The 20,347-nt window shown below is 39.9% G+C and overlaps 1 protein-coding gene across 1 annotated transcript in view; it reads right to left on the reverse strand.

Moving 5' to 3' along the window:
• LOC102798556 (cadherin-18) overlaps nucleotides 1-18,900 on the reverse strand; it is a 102,079-nt gene extending 83,179 nt beyond the window's left edge. Inside the window, exon 1 of the mRNA XM_087846303.1 lies at nucleotides 18,708-18,900. The gene's annotated coding sequence lies outside the window, so the exon portion shown is untranslated. The remainder of the gene's footprint in view (nucleotides 1-18,707) is intronic.
• Between the last annotated feature and the right edge of the window lie 1,447 nt (nucleotides 18,901-20,347).

A 20,347-nucleotide genomic window follows, 5' to 3' on the forward strand; every position in this document is an offset into this window, starting at 1 on the left:
TATGATGTTGTGAGCCTTCTTCACACTGCTCTTCCAAGATCCCAGGGTTTGTTTGTTTGTTTGTTTTTTTTATTATACATACAGGCATGAATATCAGCTATGGGATATTTGGTTAAATATCCCTTAGCAGGTTGCACCTTGACCAGATGCCTTTGGTGCCCATGGATGATCTGATATCGTCGTGTTGGTGTTGTTCCCAGATCATCATGAAAATGTTGTTCCAGGTTCAACATTGCAAGTGACCAATCACATTATTGTGACGTTATTCTTTTGCGCACCAACCCATTCGTGCATTTATGAAATTCCAATGTTGCAAGGACAATATCAATTCTGCTTAGCGTCTATTAAAGGGTTAGGGTCAGGGTTAGGGTCCGTTGATCGGCGGACAAAGGCGGTTTCTCGCAGCTTAAGTACAGTTTTTTGTTTTTTCGCCGGTTTTTCCCGAAGTTGCAAAAGTATGACATCACAACATTCTGATTGGTCACTTGCAATGTTGATCCTGGAACAACCTTTAGTATGATGATCTGGGAACAACACCAACACGAGGATATCAGATCGTGCGGTGCCCATCAACAAACTTCTGTCTTCTAGTAACACTCTGCTTATGAGTATGCCTCTTGCCAGGAAACCAACCAATTTAAAATAACTCTACCAATTTGGCCAAGAAAAGGCCATTCAAGAACCTTAATGTTAGCCTGCTTTATTCATTCCAAAACCAATGGTGATGTGTGTTTGATATCACTGTCCTGTTGTTCGGGGATGGGGAAGAACAATCAGCCGCCTTGACTTCTCCCACAATTGGTGGTACTTCAACCTTTTACATACTTTTTCTTCTACTTTTGTTCTCTCTAAACTTCAAACAACTTGAAAAAATATATCTCTGTCTCCTCTTTTATTCATGGGAACTGGAAAACTCAATCGCAGTGACTCGACTGGTCCTGTAAACAACTTAAATTTAATAAGACCTCGGCAGAGCCAATCGTTTTTGCACGTAATCACACCCGCTGATGACACTGCGGGAGATGAAACACTTTAAAACGCAGAAAGATAAAACAAAATGACGGACCAATATGGTGGAAGAGATGTTGGGAAAACGCAGAAGAGATGCACCTCAATTCAGTATGGCAGAGATGGAGAACAGGCGTCTGTCGCCTGCTGCTAATAGCTAATGTTTTGGCCTCCTGCTGAGAGCTCACCCACTGCATTCGATTTCACAGCATCGGCTTTCTGTCTATGTCAAACACCAGACAGCAGAACACAGGGGCGGGTCGAAACGCATATCAGTGAACTTCTGTTCTATCCTCAGAACAAAAAGGGCCAGCTAGAGAGCGAAGGCCACAGCAAAAGAGACTCTTGACTTGTCACCTCACAGAGGAGAGAAATACAAACATTTTCCACCTTTTATGGGGCCTGTTTGTTGCCTGTAGTCTCAGGCAATGTTACACTGAGCTGAAGAAGGTAAACAAGAGGGCTGAAGTGAGTACAGGGAAACAAGAAACAAAGAAAAATTAGTGACACAGCAACATGTGATTATGTGAAATCGGACTGAAACACTGCTGTGAAATGTTCCTGAGGCCTGAACATAATTTTATGTTTCTGGTGTTTCTGTTGATTCAGAAAGGGCTCTCAATAAACTTGTTTTAATGGATGCTTAAAGGAAGCCAATTTAATGGCATAGTTTTCACTAATAGGTCCATCGCGTGATTTAGTCTCCTCTTTAAAAAAGGAACATTTTCTGAAAAGAGGGGAAAGACAACAATTTAGTTGCCAAGTGTCACAATAGAGGTAGCCAGACAACATAGATTTGTCTTCTAGTGGTTTATTATTCTAATTATGATGTTCTAGGTAGTCTTTTAAAATCCCCCCGCTACAGTTTTGTACTTCTGGCTTCTGTAAGGTCAATAAGGAGTCCCTAATCTTTTTGGTCATATGTGCTAATCTTGCTGCTCTGTTGTCTTCATCACTTTTGTTCTCCCATGCTGTCAACACCACTCTCTTTTCCAATAATCTATCTGCCCATGTGCTTCACTTCACCTTTTGACCATCTATTGCACATCCTTCCTCCTGCCCATCTCCGCCTTATCCATAAAGACCCTGGGGGTGTAAAACCACTATTTCTTACCTTCATCTGAGATTCTTTTCTCTGATGTTGCTTCTCAGCTGAGTTTAACTGCCTAAAGGGGTTTTTGGTTATTCTGCAAGCAAATTTTAGCAATAAGTGCTGCTGATCTGTCCTCATTGTTGTTCTGGTCAATGCTGCAAATCAATGCAAAGGATTTGCCAAACCTTTGAAGTCTTTAACTACTTTGCTTTGTCAGACTCCTTGTCCTAAAACAAATATGTAAAATTGAACATACCGTAAGAGATATTTATCCTTAAAACCACACCTGAGGCAAGTGTTGGATTTAGAGAGATCAGTGGCGTGTGGTGACTTTTACAGAAAGGCAAGCGGAGACAATTTATGGATCATTTTTTTCTTCACAAAGTTTTTAACTATTCTTTGCTCAGTTCTCTGTAACTGAGGACTAACAGTAAGACGCCCAGCTGTTTGGAATTTGCCCATCTAATGACTCCCTGTTAACACAATTTACCTATTTACTACAATACAGAATTGAAAAGTTACTTTTATGAGAACTGTAAAAATCACATTTGATTGATCTGTACCAGTTCTAAAAATAACCACTGTTTAGCTAGAGTCTGTTGGGTCATTCGACCCAGCTCATTGTTGATGAAAGAAAGGAGATTAGTCTGATCAGCTTCACAAGCAGGGCAATCCTCTGAATGTGTGGCAAACCCTGGAGGTTCCATGAAATTGGAGACAAATAGGCTGTAGAGAGATGCCAGGAATTCAGAGGTTTACCCAAGCGGTAATATTTCCACAATGAAATCTTATTAGAGTATGCAGGAAATCATGTCTGAATGGACTGCTTTAGTGGTTAGTTTATTGACCCAAATGCCTGATCTTACAACTCTGGCATAAGCTTTCTAAGATGCAATCTGGCTTTAGTTGGTGCTGATTTCCCAAAAAAACCTTCCGGTCTTGATGCATTAGAGGTCCAAACAGCTTTAAGAAAATGACTCTTACAGATGAAAGCTACCCTACAATAATAGTTTTTGTGTTACAGCAAGTGGTGCTCAGGTGTTGGTCTTCCTCAAGAGAATATTGCGAGTTTTTAAACCAGAAATATGTCCTCCAGTTCAGACAGGCAACCCACATTGCAAATCACACACTTGTCTCTCTAACATCCCAAAATTCCAAGACCCCTAAAGACAAAACACCAACATTAACACTACACTGGAAAGGCTCTAACATCCTACTGCTCTACACTGCTGCTTTTAATAGAACTTCCCAAACTTTTCCCATTAGTGTGTGTGTGTGTGTGAGTACTTTTATTTTACTGTTTTCTTCTCCAAGTTACTATATGCACATATTCCAGTACCTGCAAGAATCAACTTTGATCACATTGCATACCCCAAGGATGGTCGGCACAAAACAGCCCCGAGATCATATATTAATCATGAGTAAGTTCTATAGATAACATTTCCCTCATCTTGTCAAACCAAGATCTAAAGAAGTGAGAATCTGCCCTCATCATTTTAGGCAAGAAGAAAGAGCAAGCTGAGTATTTTAACTTGACTGACTGACTAACATTTTAAATGAAGGTGTATTTTGTGGGATAAAAAAACGGAGAGAATACTGGGCTGTCAAAAACACTTGTGCTGCAGAGAATGAGGGAAGTAAAAGCCTTCAATCGGCAGAGTGCAGGAGACTCCAAACTTCAGAATACCTACAACTAGGCGTGAGAAGCTTGAAAAGGTGGCATATTGTAAACATTCCTGCATATATTCTCTCTCTCTCATGCACATGGCAAATGCAGAAACGCAAGAGACAAATGCTCCAGCCTTGCATTTCAATCTTCTTCCAACACTTGTGGGTAATTAAAAGCAATAAGCAGCAGGTTTTTAAACACAGATTAGGCCTGAAGGTAATTAGGCCCATTGCAGTAATGACTCCCACTGAGTCATGTAGGCAGGATGGTGTGTCAGTCACCCCCTCCCACCATTTCTCCCAAAGTCAACAGCAACTTGTCCTTCTAGTAAACAGCCCTCCAAACACCATCTGTCCTAACCCTTAGCTTTGATTACCTCAGAACTAAAATGCACCATTTCTCACTTGGCTTGGCAAAGCAAAGATTGGCAAAATGAGAGCGAGAATTAGATTAGCCTTTGTCGTCTCCCTTAACAGAAGTTCGTCTTTGGCACTCGAGTGAGCATAGCTGCACATATGTACAATCAAACTCCGGTTAACACCAAGTGTCCCACCAAGAATGGTAAACACTGAAACATGCGTACAACGATATTCCACCAATGATCTGCATTAGGGCGATATGGCCTAAAATCCATATTGCAGTAAAATTTGAAGCATGTGCAGTAATGATATATATTGCGATATATTCTTTTCTTCTGTATGTCAAAATGACTGAACAGTATAGCATGCCATTTTAAGAACATTTATTGTGCAAAACTTTTCTTGTTTTCAATGTGACACAAAATTCTTAAATGACAAATAAAAATGAAGACAAATAGGGATGGGTACCGGTGTCCGGTGCCATGATGGCACCGGTTCTGACATAAACGGTAGTAACCAGACCGAAAAGCAGCGCACATTTCAGTGCTTTATTTCAGTGCTTTTTTTCCCTAAGCTGTGATACACTTTAGATTCTAGCCAATCATTTTACGTTTCCGAGGATAGTAGGCGGGTCAGGTACGTACGTTCTTTTAGAGCAGAGCTACAGATTAAAATGCCCAAGGCGAAGCGGTCAAGTCTGGCTCTACTTCACAGCAGAAGATGCAAACTCAGCAGCCTGCAACAAGTGCTTTAAGGTGATACTGTGATACTGAAAAAAGGAGGTAACACCTCAAATCCGATGAAACACCTGGCGACGTATAGCGGGTTTTTTTTAAAGCCGAGAAATGCGCCGTATTTGATAGCGTGCTGCGAGACCTCACACCGTGCACATCTGCTGCGGGTGTGGTCCCTGTTATCGGACCCGGAGCCCTGCTAGTGTAGCAGAAATGATGACGGATGATGATGGCAGCAGCAGCCGTTCTTCTCTGCGTGAGTAGCTTCATGTTGTTCGTGTGTAATTTACGTTGAGTAGGCTAACCACGTTATTACATTAATGCATGTAAGGTGAACTAGCAAACATCATCATAGCTACATGCGGCTGTCTTCTTGTTTGATGGCAGATACTCCCTTCACCCTGGCCAAAAAGGCTAAAATGACCAAAGGAAAAAGTGGAAAACAGTTAAACATGAGAGGTTTTTGGACAAAGTTTGTGTTTTTTCCATTGTTTAAGCACTGCTTCCAGCCAAGAGTGATACCATATATGCCCCATAGCTGCAGAAAAGGCTAACATTGTTATCTTTTTACAAAAAAAACAGCTGAACATGAGAGGTTTTTGGACCAATTTTGTGTTCTCCATTCTTTAAGCACCGGTTTGAGCACCGTTTAAGCACCGGCACCGTTTCAAAAGTACCGGTTTGGCACCGGTGTCGGATAAAACCTAAACGATACCCATCCCTAAAGACAAATGCGCAAAAAATTTTGAGTAAAAAAATACAAGTAAAATATCGATAAAACACAAAATTCTAAATTGTTTAAAATAAAGTGCAAAATGTGCCTTTAGAAAAGGCTTGGAGAATATCAGTCTATTAGTGTGTAGGGCCACGCTTTTTTCTTTCCACCTGACTGACTGGGCGATTGTGAAAGGCGCAGTTTTTGGCTTTCCTCATATTCCAAAACATGCTTCATTTTCAGGTGATAAAACAAATTACTTGTACTCCTTCTCTTGGCTATTACTGTCGCTCGGCATAATTTGCAGATTATATTTTTCTGCTCAACTTCCGACTGCCTAAACCCAAACCAGGTCCATATGACCAATATTTATGAGCACCTACTCAATACCACATAGCGCTGACCATCTTAAAAAGTTATTATGTTACGTCTAGTATTAGATAACTAAAACTGGTGCTTTACACCGTCTGTCATTCAATATGCAGAGCTGCCCCACATTACATTACACGTCTCTCAATATGATCCATAGCACACACACAAAACGTGTCGTTCCTCTAATGGTTTCATCTCCCCATGTTGACAAGTTAAACAACCTTAATTATATCTGTGAAGCAGAACTACTTTCCAGACTTTTTTTCCCTTCTTGGTGTCAAATTAGAAAACATGCCTGCACTCGTCAGCCACACTATATGTTGTTTGGCTGCTTAATGAGAGCTGGGCGGAAGATGGAAAATGTCCCATCTGTTGTGTGTTTAATGGTTGGATTTCTTGAGCTCTCCTCATACAGGAGGATTGCCAGGATGGAGTAGACAGCACCCATCTGCTGGCCACTGCAGGGAAAAAACACAGTTTTTCAGCTCGCATCATCATCATGTCTCTTCACTTTGAGTGCAGCAAAACACTCCAGCAGAGGTCCATCAAAATTATGCACACAGACTACAGCACACTGCCAAATGCCTAAATGTAGGAGCTTATTATTTATCTTTTGTTTTTTGTAATCAAGGAAAAGCATAAAATGAGCCGATTCAACAAGCAAGCATCATGTTGTGTCGCTATTTAATCACTTTCTATGAAATGATCAGTTCATTGTTACGATGCTTTTTTTCCCATTTCTATAGAGATTGTATAGCTGCACTGAAAAATGCTCCAAAAGGTCAACTGCAGTCTTTTTTTGGTTCTTTGTTTGTTTGTTTTTTCTTTACTTTTGGTAGCGTTAGAGATTAGGGGAAGAAAACTATATATTACCACTTGATTATATACTAATTTACAACAGTATCAATACCAGCAGTAGTGTTGTAGTTCACACAGCACCACTGCAGGCTCACAGCCTCCCTCACTAGCAGCTGAAGTAGTTGACATTCACGGCACTGAGTAACACTTTAAGAGGAATTTTGAGAGCCCAGTAAAGCTCAAGTCTCACCAACGCTGAGGTTTAAAACACGTAAAACTGTAAAGTATCATGCATGTGAACCTGGCCGTCACACTTGTTTCTTTTAAATATTAATATTTATTACAACGTGTTTATTGGCAATTGTCTGAGAGCCATATTCTGCTAACTTATCATTAAGGTAGTGACAAGCAGCTATGGATAATTAAAATATGACTGTAATACTGGAGCTGGGCGCCAAACAACATCAATATTGCCCATCTGTAATGTTAGGATACAGTTCTAATTTAAAGCATAGCACAATTATTAATGTCTTAAGAAGTGTTATGTTTTTTTTAAATCCCAGATTGATGCTGAGAAAAAGTCTACCGGTAACTACACAGAAAGAGTGGCAGCCTACTTTACCATCTCTCTTTCAGCAACAAAAATATGGCCTCAAACAACCAAAAAAACACTGTCTTCTTTGTGTTTTTGTTTTGTTTCTTTGCACTGCCTACAGGAAACTATATACCTTACAGTTAAATTACTAATTTTGTTAGATAACTAGTGTTGTCTTTCATTGTTTTGTAATAATTTTTTATTTAAAAAAAATAATGCCATTGTATCAAAAATGGTATTGAGTATTTTCCTGGGTATCTAGTATCGTGACAGGCCTACACATTATTAGTCTTCAGTGGTAATTCAGCACTATAAGTCTAAATGCAGGGGGAAAAAGGGGGACTGAGAAGAATTTTAAATCTACACTGTTTTCATCCATATTTCCTTGATAGCAATGTCAACTAAATAAGGATGAAATGAATTTGAGATGGAAATAATGAATGTTTTAAATCCTATAATGAACCTTCAAAATGATGAATTTATTTTTTATCAAAACAAACAAACAAACAAAAAAGGCATTGATGATCACATTTAATAGCTAGGAGCTGGTTCAAGAAATCTTGGCCATACTGCATTAATAAATGACTGATTGCTCAGAGAATTTGTTGAATAATTTTCCACCAATTGGCTGGTCATTGAACTGACTACTCATTGTAGCACTACTTGAATGAACACCATGCTTTTTGGGATTTAAGTCAAACAGAACAAGAGAAAAAGGCACAAGGTGGATTCAGACTGGAAACATATTCATATCACCTACAGCACTCGGTTCTCTTCATGTCTGAGGAGTCTAAATTCCGGCTGAAGCTACTGGAGTTTGGCAGGCTTCACTGTTTCACACATGCTAAAACACAGAGAGCAGGTGGGTTTTACAACAAGGAGGGTGTCTGTGCTCTCATCCACAAAGTAGGGCTGAGGCTATTCACATTAGCATTTCATACACAGATAAGCTTGCTTTCTTGCTGCCAGGTAGATTCCCTCATGAGAGGATGAAGTGCAAGAGATTTGGGGGTTTCGCAGATGCTTGCCGCACTGCTTTTCAAGTGCCCACAGAGACTAGCAGGGAGGGTGTTAGGAGCATCAACAGACAAATATGCCACCTCATCATCCAAATAAAGAATAAGCTGGTGATGCAGAGGCAGTGAGAGGAGAGGATAGTCATAGAAACGTGTAAGGAGGTGTATGTACAGCGGACTGTGGGCAGACGGGGGCAGTAAAGGTTTCATTTTTTTTTTTATATACGTACATAACTTTCAGGACTGTCAAAAACTAAAATAACAGTAATATCGTTAACATAATCTAGCCCTGTTTATTATGAATTTGAGAATCTGATTCACTCACAATTTATGTTCTCTGAATCACCACTGGGGTTTCCTAGATTTTGATTTCTTCAGTTTTCTGTTTATCGTTCCTCCAACAATTACTTTTTCAGTAATTACAGTGAAACCTGACACATGGTACGTTTTGTTTCACCACCCTGGCTTAATGCAGGTTTCCATGTCTTGATGCAATCTACATTCCTTTTTGTTGAGTTTTATACATTTCTGACTATGGTCTTTAGCTCCTTGGTGTGATGGTTAGCTCTGTTGCCTCATTGCAAAAAAAGATCCTGGGTTCAAATATACCCACTGGTAGAGCTGGGCGATATATATTTTTATACGAGATATAAGATGTGACAATATCCTTTATATCGATATAGTCTATGTTACGTTATAACTATACTTGTGGAGCCGCAAGTTTGCCTCTCTTTCGTCCACTTTTGTCTTTACGCAACATTACTCGGCCTCGCCCCTCCTTCACTGAACACAACCCCCCCTCCTCCACCATCGCTTCACCTGCAGGAAGCGACAAGATGGACATGGCAAATCTCCGTTAACGAGTTACAGCGCATCGCCCCGTGCGTGGGGCTGGACGCCGTCAACGTGTTAGCTAGCTAACCACGCTATCGAGCTAACCACGCTAACGCCATGCAGCCCAGAGGCGCTGCACAGCCTAAAATCCTTTCATTTTCTCAAAAGTTGACAGCGCGCCTTATGTGTGAATTCTGGTTGTGCTTGATGGCCGCGAACCGATTTTATCTCAAAAAATGTTTTTGTACGACTTTTATTTATGGAGCATTATTATTTAATAAATGCTCATAATTTATTTTTGAGTAAATTTTATGTACATCTATGCTCTATGTTAATAAAAGTGCCTGTGTGACATCTGGGACACAGCTTTGACTAAGAACTCTCTTTTTGTTCTTACTTTATGGCTTAAAAAAAATATCGAGATATATATCTTATATCGCCGTCCAGGTAAAAAATATCGAGATATGAATTTTGGGTCATATCGCCCAGCCCTACCCACTGGGACAGTTTTATGTTGAGTTTGCATGTGCCTGTGCTGCTTCTCTATGCAACTCTAAAGTGGCTGGAGGTTTGATTGTAGATTAATAGTGTGGCAACCTGTCCAGGGTTTACCCCACCTTTTTCCCTATGACAGCTGGGATACTCTCTAGCCCTGAATTGCATGGAATGAGTGGAAGAAAATGGATGGATATATAGAGTTCAGTATATTCCGTGCTGGGAGATTTGAGTAATACAAGATTATCACTGCTACAATCAACTTTACCCAGGCCCCGTGTTGATGTCTTCAGATCTTATTGTGTACTCAAAAATATTGCAAATTAGATTTCTCGTGATTTATATTCCAGTCAACAAATCTGAAAATGTCTAATGTTGCCTCGTGCTCCAAAAGCAAATGTCAGTTTCTGACAAACCTTTTTATTTTCCAGATTCTGGATTTAGTTTTTAAATGCATTCTTGCAAAAGAATATCAAATTGGCCTTTTTGGTTTGCTCGTTACAAAGAAATTGGTGGTACTTGGTGCAATGCCACAAATAAAATGCAATGCAAAAAAACAAACAAAAAAAAGGTTATCGAGCTTAAGATTTGTTCTTGGCATGTTTGGCAACAAAGTGTCTCTCCATGCATTGAAATTAATTGAATGTGCGTGAGTAAGTCAAACTGTCAAACCATGTGCCAGTTTACAAGCTCACACGTACAGTCGTTGTGCTGCGGTAGCAGGCAGATGTTACAAAAAAGATGGTTCAATCATGAGTCTGAAAACTACAGGCTGATTACACGCCACACAACTTGGCTCGAGAACTAACAGTAATGGCAGTGAGTCAGTACAGTCAGTGTTGTGACAGGATAAATTATATTTTTGTTATTTCAGAAATATTAAGTATGAATACTTAGTTATAAATACAAAATTCAAAGTCTAAAATGTAAACTGGGATAAGGAAAAGAGCAAGCATGGCACCATTCTTGCTATGTGGGTACAGTAATGTTAAACTCCTCTAAAAGGTGATGTTGAAGTAGAATTGAAGTTTCAATAGCTTGTTAGACTGTTTTCTAACTTTAACAATTACCAGGAGTAACTCAAGCGGTGTTAAAATTCCATGTGTTGTCTAACTCTAGTGGACAGCTTCCCATGCTTCTCTCGTGTTCCTCGGGCCTGTGAATCAGTATGGATACCCTATCCATCCCCCATCTTGCCCTCTCACTCTCATAAAGCATTGACATGGCCCAATTAACATCTCTTTCGCATGCCAGAAATGCGCGTGAAGGGTGAACAGGTCTGACAGACTCAGAGCACACGAATGTTTTATCAGCACCACACACCAGGGTTTCTCCGCTCTGTGACACAGACAACTTACTGACTTGACTCTGTCAGCTTACTACATGACTTCTGAATTAGTCTGCATTCCACCCATCAAGCCATCTCTCCATTTTCTGCCTCTTATTCAAGTCTAGGTCTTAGGGGGTGCAGTCAGAGCAGACCCACTGAGACCTCAGTCTCCCCTGCCATCTCCTCTAACTCTTCCTTAGAGACACAAAAGGGACCCCAAGCCAGTTAAGACATACATTTTTTTTCTTTTTTCTGTTTCTTGGGTCTGATCTGAGGTCTCATGCCAGTTGGGCATCCCAAACACACCTCACCTTGGAGGGTACGCTTCTGAATCATCTCGGGTAAGTGTTGTGTTGTGTTTTTTTGGTTTTTTTTGGTGATGAGGAACATTAGCTGTACTTTGGGCCCCTCTATAATGATTTAGCTCATCTTCCTTGATTAAAGGACGAGTCAATACAGCCTTCAAAAACATATCATCATAGGTATAAGGAGAACACCACTTCAAGGACTTCAAATGTAAACGTGACATATTTTAAACTTTTTGTACCAACTCATTTAATTTTATTACCTAAAACTAAAAAAAAAAAGGTTTTTCTTTTTTTCTTCTTCCTCATTGAGAGTAAAACTGATGTGACGCAACAGCTAAACATTGGCAAATGCCATCTTATTTGATTAAAGGCCGAAGACAGTCAACATAGTACTACTAATAATAATACTCCTCTTTACACGACATATTGATACATTCCTTTTATGGTTGTAAATGAAACGACAAGGTTAGAACTATGATTTAAGTCAAGGTTAGGGTTTTATACATTGTTAAAAATACACAAAAAAGAACAAAAGTGCATACTGGTAATACAAAAACATTGATTTTATGATATCAGTCTGTCAACAGGGGCTGATATCTATAATCTTTTTTGTTTTGGTCACTCACAGCTCGTGGCGATGGGGTCATGGGTAGAAATGTAGATAAATCATCAGTTTTTGCCTCTTGGCATCGCTCTCCTTTCAACAGAACAAAAGTACATTATCTACATTACTACAAACTGCACAGATCCATCTGTCAATCTTTCAGCCTACTCTTCCCCCGTATGCTCATGAACAGGACCCTGAGGTATTTACCCTGAGTTGTTACTTCCACCTGAGTTTGTGGATGCAATGCCCCTCAAGTTTGGATGTATAGTATGACAAACATTTTACCAACCAATTCTGATGAGGTTTCCACAAACAGCAGACGGATACACTGAAGTTCCAGATGCATATCTCAGGTCTCATTTCAGGTCTTTGCTGGATTTCTTTTCCCTGTTTCTTAAGGAGATGACTTAAAACTGAAACTGTCTGCTATGTGTAGACACAACACTGGTTTATTTCTTGAGCCAGAAGCCTCGTATGTGCTTGAATGAGTCATAAGCCGATGTTAAGTGGCTCAACAAACTAAAAAAATCTTTAGAAGACCTTCAAAAAGCCTGAAGATTTATTGCGGAAGACAACTTTAAAAATTGCCAGAAAGTCTGAGTGCCTTGTAGAAAAATACGAAGAAATGTGGATTGACTCTAGACTTTCACACACTACTGTAGATGGACTGTATTCCTTAAAGTCCTATTAACGCTAACAGAATGTCTTCAGATGTCTTCTGTTAATGAAAAGAATGTGTTTCTTTCACAAGAGGTTTAATCCCATTTTGGAAATAATGAAATGAATAAATGTGCATAAACAGTGTTGAACTGTTCTTGAGCATAATGCTAAATATCAGCTACATTACTTTAGATTTACATTCTGACGTTTTAGAATTTTTGTACTTGGGACTACGTATAATAAAAGATGTAACCAGGTGAATATGGTGAGTGTGACCAAAAAGGTGTATCCACAACACACTCAAGCACAGAAGAAAATAAAATACTGTGAGGCAGCCTTCAGGATCCCAGTCACAAATGCACAGTGATTACATAATGACAGTTCATCCGTAAGAGCCATGTAATAAAAAGAAGAAAAAAAAGGAAAGTCTCTGAACAAACCCTAACAAATGTGAAATGGAAATCCAACCCCTCTAATAGTACATTAAGTATTCATGCAGCACATTGGCAATCAAATGGCTCTGTTTTCATGGCTGGCAAAGTCATTCTTCCAATAAAACACTGGACAAATATTCAGACAAAATGCTCTCATATACTTTCCTTTTTTCTCTCTTTTACAGGACACCTACATTTTCATTCATTTATATTTCACATCATACACTTGTGTCTTCATTTAAATAAAGCATTGTGCAAAAACTGATTTTCAGATGCATTGTTTTTATGTAATTCTCCTTAATGGCACTACACTCATTCTGACAGAACACAAAGCCTGTCTCCTGTACAAGAGACCAGTGTTTCAACTAAATCCTTAAAAGGCATTTTTCAGTGCTAAGAGAGCTGTGAGCTGGGGCTTTTGTCTGCTGAAAGTTAGCAGATGCTGGAGACGGGGAGAAGACGGGGCTCCTGTTAAGATTGGATGAGTCATTTTAAGGATCCTAAAGTTTAACCCTTTAAGACCAACCATAGAACCAAGTCCGCTAGAGCTTATATTATATTTTTACATGCTGTGGAGCCATTTTTGGGAGCATTTCAAGTTGCTATACATCAATACAACCATTAAAGCCTAAATTTTAATAATATGCATGCATTAAGTGCATAGTAATTATATAAATTGCAAAAAAGTGCAATAAACTACAAAAAAATTGAAAATCGTTTTTGTTTTTTAACATATATGTCTAGTTAGAAAAATTTAAGAGGTTTATCCCTCAAAACTGTAAATACAAAAAAGTTGCTATTATAAGTTGTTATTTTGAGTGTCTTCATAGTTTTATTTTTGAAATACACCAATTTTTATATACTGCAGGAAAAACAAAAATAAATATTATAATGCAAATTTGCAAAAAAGCAGCATATGCATCAAAATAAACTATTTCCAGCAGTGCAATATGAATCCTAAGCATCCCAGAAACGACACAGAAAGTCATAAAGTCAAACATAACTTTTAAAAACACCAGTATAAGCTCATGAGGCTATAGGGTAAAAAACTACATTTCAGTGAAAATGACATCACTTTCGGTTTCAGGCAGGTCATGGCGGACATGCGATAGTTCGCGCTGATGGACATAGGAAGTGTTATGAACAGCTGATCGGATCGGCAAAGCGTGTTTCTGGAATATTATGTTTTTGTTCCTGCAAGTGCTTTTTATGCAGTTTTTGCAAAGTTATATGTGGAAGGAAACTGTGACCGAAGACAAGCTGATGGCATAAGATGTAAGTACAACTCCTCCGGTTTCATATGCAAAAAAAATTATTGCACTAGCTTACGTGGTTGCAGAGCTACCGGGATTTAAAAATAGTTACGCAAAACAGAGCGTGCCCGCTCCGACCGGTTTTAAAGGGTTAAAAGAAGCCAAAAGAATTCCTCCAAAATCGTTCAACGAAAAACTCTGGTTATGGATTCATTCTTTAGCCAAATAGGAACAGGTTTATCATTCACTTTGTGTTACTGAGAAACCACAAAGCAATGGCCTACAGGCTTGCCAATGATCACACTACCATTTATAGTGGTGAGTGCTCTATAAGGAAATGCTTTACTGCTCTTTCGTCACTGACAGTGAGAGTAGGAGATGAATCATTCTAATGTTGCTCTCCCCCATACAGAAGACACCCATAGTGCAATAATGTCAGGGTGATGCAGACTGCTCCGAGTTCCACTGTAAGCAGTGAAACCCTAAATCAAAATGTAGGAAACGCTAGATGCCAGCTGACCTGAAATGGTGAGTTAAAAGTAGAAGAAATGATTCAGGCTCTTACTGGTGGGTATAAATGAGCCAGCTTTGTGTTATTTGCTTTTGCTGAATCACTGATTTTTCTCTGCCTTTCTTCTAAGAAAAAGACCAAGGCTCCTCCAGGATTATTTGATCTGAGCCACTGCCACGTATCAGTTAAGCAGTGTGGGCCAAGACATGGACTTTTCCAAGACCTGATCAACTAACTGTCCATAATTGCAACTTCAATAGCGTGAACAGGAGAGCACAGAAACTTTAGCAAAAGGTGCCTGTTAAGGATTGCTAATGACTATCTCACAATGGATGATAGTAAGCACTGATCCTGATTAACTAAACTGGTTAACAAGTGTACAGTAGGCACCTACCATAGGACAATGGATTATATACCAAAATATCAGGAATATGTGATAAAATATGAACTCCAGACAGTATGATATCAGTGAATCCAACAGACTTCACCCCATTTAAATGATTTTCTACAAATCTTAAAACTGTTTTACTGAAAAAGCAGTGATGAAACCAGAATGGGTCACAATTCAGCTTGAAAGATGTCTGTATTTGATTTTATTTTTTTATTTTTTTACTTTGCTCTGCACCTCATTTGCAACAATCATTTTCAATTATATCTTAGTAAAGGTATCCCCTGGATTCTCTCAGTTCCTTAATTTTTATTAAGGCTGCTTTTTCTCCCTCCATCAGCTGTTCAAATTAGCTATTTCTTTCTTCTTTTTCTTTTTTCTTTTCTTTTTTCTTACTTGTTTCAAATTAATGACTGCTGCCCCTGCCGGGAATTTAAAATACAGTGTTTAGTGCATGATTAACTCTCAATTTGAGAACTCATTTTTGCGTGTATGAATACATTCCCATCAAGGTGTCATGTCGCAGAAGTTTAACAACAAAATCCCATACATCATTTAACACTGCAAGCCACACAATACAGTCCCACTGCTGCATTACAAGCAGGGGATTATTTCACCATCCTGGATTTAGAAGAAGATTGCAGTGCTGACAAGACTCGTCAACACTTGCTTTTCCGAATCTATTATTCTTCCTTGAATTATGTTCTTATGTTTTATGTGCTATTGAGCACACATAGGGCGAGTATGACCACCTTTGCTCTCTGGGAAGAGATTGTTTGGAGGCATGATTCATCTTTTAAATGACCTTTTTGAATGTGCTGTTGGAGCAATAACAATCCACTGTTCTTATTGCTGTCTAGTCTCCTAGAGATATGACAGAACCTTGGTGTTCGGTTAGACAAACTTATCAAAGAAACGATCAAAACATTGCCTTTCAGAGTTCTTTGGCACAGTTGTCTGTGGCTAGCAGGGGGTAGCCGAGTGTAGCTTTCCTATAATTTGAATGCCTGCTCTGAAATTGCACCTAGTTTGACAAACTGTTATTTTGTAGCTGCCATGCTGAGTGTTTAAGATGCCTGCTCTGTTACAAACACACTTTAATGAGTGACTGATAATTGCGAAATTTTTCACACTTCAGCTGACACTTGACTTTATGGTAATGTTTGCATAACTCGCATCAAACAAGGATTTGAGCGATTAACATGTTCACTTTGGCTTTGATGCATTCATCACACTATGAACCATATGCATTAAACACAGCGTGATATTTAAACACTTACAGCTTATTTTAAATGCAGCTTGCTTAAAATCAAATTTGACTGAATGGTGCAATTAGCTCTGGACACTTTGGAGAAAAAGAAAAATCTTCCATATCAACCAAGAGTATCTAATGAAGTCAAGTCGGGCTACTTTAGTACATCTGCATTTCACCTTGGATTATTACCAGGCAGGTAATGATCTCTAATGTGCCACTCCATCTTATTGGATAGATGCATCCCACATGATCATCTGGTGATCACTCATTATTTCAAAGTTCATTATAATTTGTAAAACTTACTATCTGGGCCATGTTACCAGGTAAAAAAAAATATAGGTGTGTGCAGGTTCATGTCAACATTGTAGATTTAACACATCTTACTCATATGAACATGAAACTGAGGCCGATCACCTAAAATTGCGAAGTCAGTCTATCTGCTCCTCTTTAGCTCTTATTTTTAGGTATTTTATTTTTGCTAGTGCAGCTGGTGGGTTATGTTTTGCATATGTTGCCATGCTATTCCAGACTCTTCCACTTGCCAGATTAAATTGGGCAGATGACCAGTACATTTCAGATTCAAGCACCAACTCTTAAGGCCTCTTTAGAACCCAGTCAGCTGCCTCAGTTTTGCTTCAACAACATGCATAGAAATGATGACAAAGTTAACACTTGCTGTGTTATGTTCCTGCTATTGTTTTAACTGGACTTTGAAGGCTGTGATAATTAATTCAAAGCTTAGGTCGGTAATCGTGTGGTGCTCCTGTAACATCTTCTGACAAATATTCGAAAAATCGGTGATAATGGCTTATCCAGGCAAACACAGAAAGATAAGACTGACAATTTGTAGCACGGTTCTGCAGAGGGCCTTTCCTTCATGAAATGAATGCAAGTATGTGATGCCTTTTACATACAGAAGGTCACTGTTGTCACCAAACTACTTGTCTTCAGTCTGGCTCTGAAACTAATCAATGATGTTTGATTGATTAATTATTGGAGCCACCTATAATGCAGAAGTACGAAGTAAGTGTTGGTAAAAGCTTTCCAAATGTGGGCCTTTAGTGATTTTTTTGCACCATGGAATACTCTTATGGCCTTTTTTAGTCATCTTTCACATCCTATTAACTAAACCCTTGGCCAAGTATCTGGCAAATGTTTGACAAATTAACTGATACTAAAATACAGATTTGTTTTTCCTCTAATTATATCTAAATTGGCAATTGGAATAGTGTTCACTGTGAGTATTCCCAGGGCCCCAAATAAAGAAAAGGAACATTCGTACACAGAACCTTTTTCATAAGAAACAGGATTTGCATTTTTCTCTACATCAAACAGATGGTTTCTAATAAAGCCATTCAGTATTCAGCTATGAAGCAAATATCATCCTTTTCCCAGACACTGCAGCCCAAAACATGCCAATGAATTGCATGACACTTGGCATCTTTTTCCTCAAACATTTGCAAACACATCAAAGAGGTGAGGATCCCTGAAAGATGCAGCGCAAGACTGGCAGCTATACAATCCACCCTGTGCTTACCAGGAGCCAATCAACGCAACATTAACAGGGACAGCTAAACAACTGACACTTGCCTTGGGCATTTTTACACACACACACACACAAACACGACTGTCAAAGCATCTCCCAGAATTCAGATAACTGAGGCATTCACTCTAAATGCGCCTTTATTTCTGTCTCCCTACAGAGAGACGGGGTCTGGTGCGGAGAGAGAAAGCTCTACTTAGAGAAGCTGCAGTCAATGAGTGGACTCTTGTTTCCTGCAGTGCGCGTAAAATTCAGTCTGGCTACACTGGTGCGGCACACACATCAGAGGTATCGGATAGCCTCCAACTCCCACTCTGTTAGAGCAGCCTGTCCATCATTCATAACTCCACCGAGCCGATGTGTGAAACAACACCCCGGGAGAAAAGACCGAAACGCCTCAGAGCCAAATACACTTCTGATAACCCAAAAAAAAAGACGTGTGCGCACTCTTTTACTTTTTCCCCCACCTTCTTATGTCCGTTTCTTTCCGCCTAGTGCTCAATTTCACGCGGGGTGAAAATGCAAACGCGCGCACGGTCAAACTCGGCTTAGAAGCGCGTACTCACACGCGCAAAACCCCCAGGCAATTTATTTACCAGGTCTATGAAGCACAGCAGCGTTTGCGCGGAGGCACAAGGACGCCACCGAGAGTTACACGCACACATATAAATGGCAACTTAAAATAGGTTAGACAGCGAAAAAAAGCCAGACAAACTTATTTTTCTCTTACCTGTCCACGCGCACCCCCCTGAACCCACATGACAGCTGATTAAGGGCGAAAAGAATGCTCGCGTTTGAGTTTTTCCCCCATCCTCTGCTTTTCTGCGTCTCTTTCAATTCCCTTCCTCTACCACTGTCATCCTCTCCAGGGCAAAGCTTCACAGCGCGGCTTGCAGAGAGCCGACACTCTCCTTTCCTTCCCGTGTGCGTGTGCGCGTATGTGCGAGCGACCGGACGAGAGCCGAGTCGGTGCGTGTGTGCGCATCTCTCCGCCAATGAATCCTCCAATCGTGCCCGGTTACTGCGGCGGCTCAAGTCGAGGAAGGCGCGGGATTGGTCGGTTTTCAGATCAATCCACGGCTCTGAAACTCGCCTCGCAGCGCCCCCCCTCCCCCCTCCCCCCTCCGCTCCCCCACCTCTCTCCATTATCTCCCTCTCTTCCTCTTCTCCTGTCTTTCTCTGTTAACACGTGATTATGTAAGATAGTGATCAGGAAGCGATACGTTATCCCATTCTCATTTTCTTACACACTCACACACACACAGAGCACCAGACACATCCTACCTTCCTAGAGCGTCCCAGCAGAATACAGAACACAACGAACACTACTTCATGGGAAGAGAAGGGGTGTACTTTGAAACTGGAAAAAAAAATGGCAAATTGAAAGTTTAAAGGCTTTAAAAAGTTACTGAGGGTGTTTTACAGTTTTCTAAATATCATTATTATTATGTTCATGTGCAAATCATCTAAAAAAGTTACTTCCATTGAACATTTCATTAATTACACCTTGCTACCACTGGATTGGCCTTCAGAAGTGCCTTAATTATTTGTAGCATATATTCAGGTGCTGGAAACACAGATTTTGGCCCATACTGACATGATAGCATCACAATATCTCTCACAGCATTGCAACACCACCACCAGCAGTAGCCTGAATCATTGATACAAGGCAGGATGGAGCCATACTTTCATGTTGTTTACACCGAATTCTGACTGTAGCGTTCGAATGTTACAGCAGAAATTGAAACGTATCAGACATGATGGCGTTTAACGAATTTTCTGTCGTCCAGTCGTAATGAGCCTGCTTGAATTGTGCAGTTTTCTCTTCTTAGTTCACCGCAGTAGCACTTAGTGTGGTCTTCTGCTGCCGTAGCCCATCTGTTTCAAGTTGAATGTGTTATGGTGAAGAGCATCTCTGAATGCAGAAGCTGGATGGATAAAGCATTTATTTGAGCTACTGTTACCTTCCTGTTAGCTCAAAACAGTCTGTGTCTTTCTCCTCAGACCTCTGGTATCAGCAAGGCATTTTCTCCTAGAGGACTGTCACTCAGTGGATACTTTCTCCTTTTTGGACCATTCTTTGTAAACCCTAGAGACGGCTGTGTAGGGAAAATCCCAGTAGACCTGCAGATTCTAAAATCCTCAGACCAGCCCATCTGGCACCAACCACCATGCCACATTCAAATTCACTTAAATCACCTTTTCCCCCATCCTGGTGTTTGGATTGAACTACAGCAGGTCATCATGATTCCATACCATATGATTAGCTATTTCCATTAACGGGCACCTGAACAGGTATACCTAATAAAGTGGTTGGTGAGTGTATATGTGTTCTAGGCTGTTTTTCACTTGAAGCTAGAGTTTCATTTT

Source organism: Neolamprologus brichardi, chromosome 9 (genome assembly GCF_056152115.1).
Source record: "Neolamprologus brichardi isolate AB-2024 chromosome 9, ASM5615211v1, whole genome shotgun sequence".
NCBI classification, from domain to species: Eukaryota; Metazoa; Chordata; class Actinopteri; order Cichliformes; family Cichlidae; genus Neolamprologus; species Neolamprologus brichardi.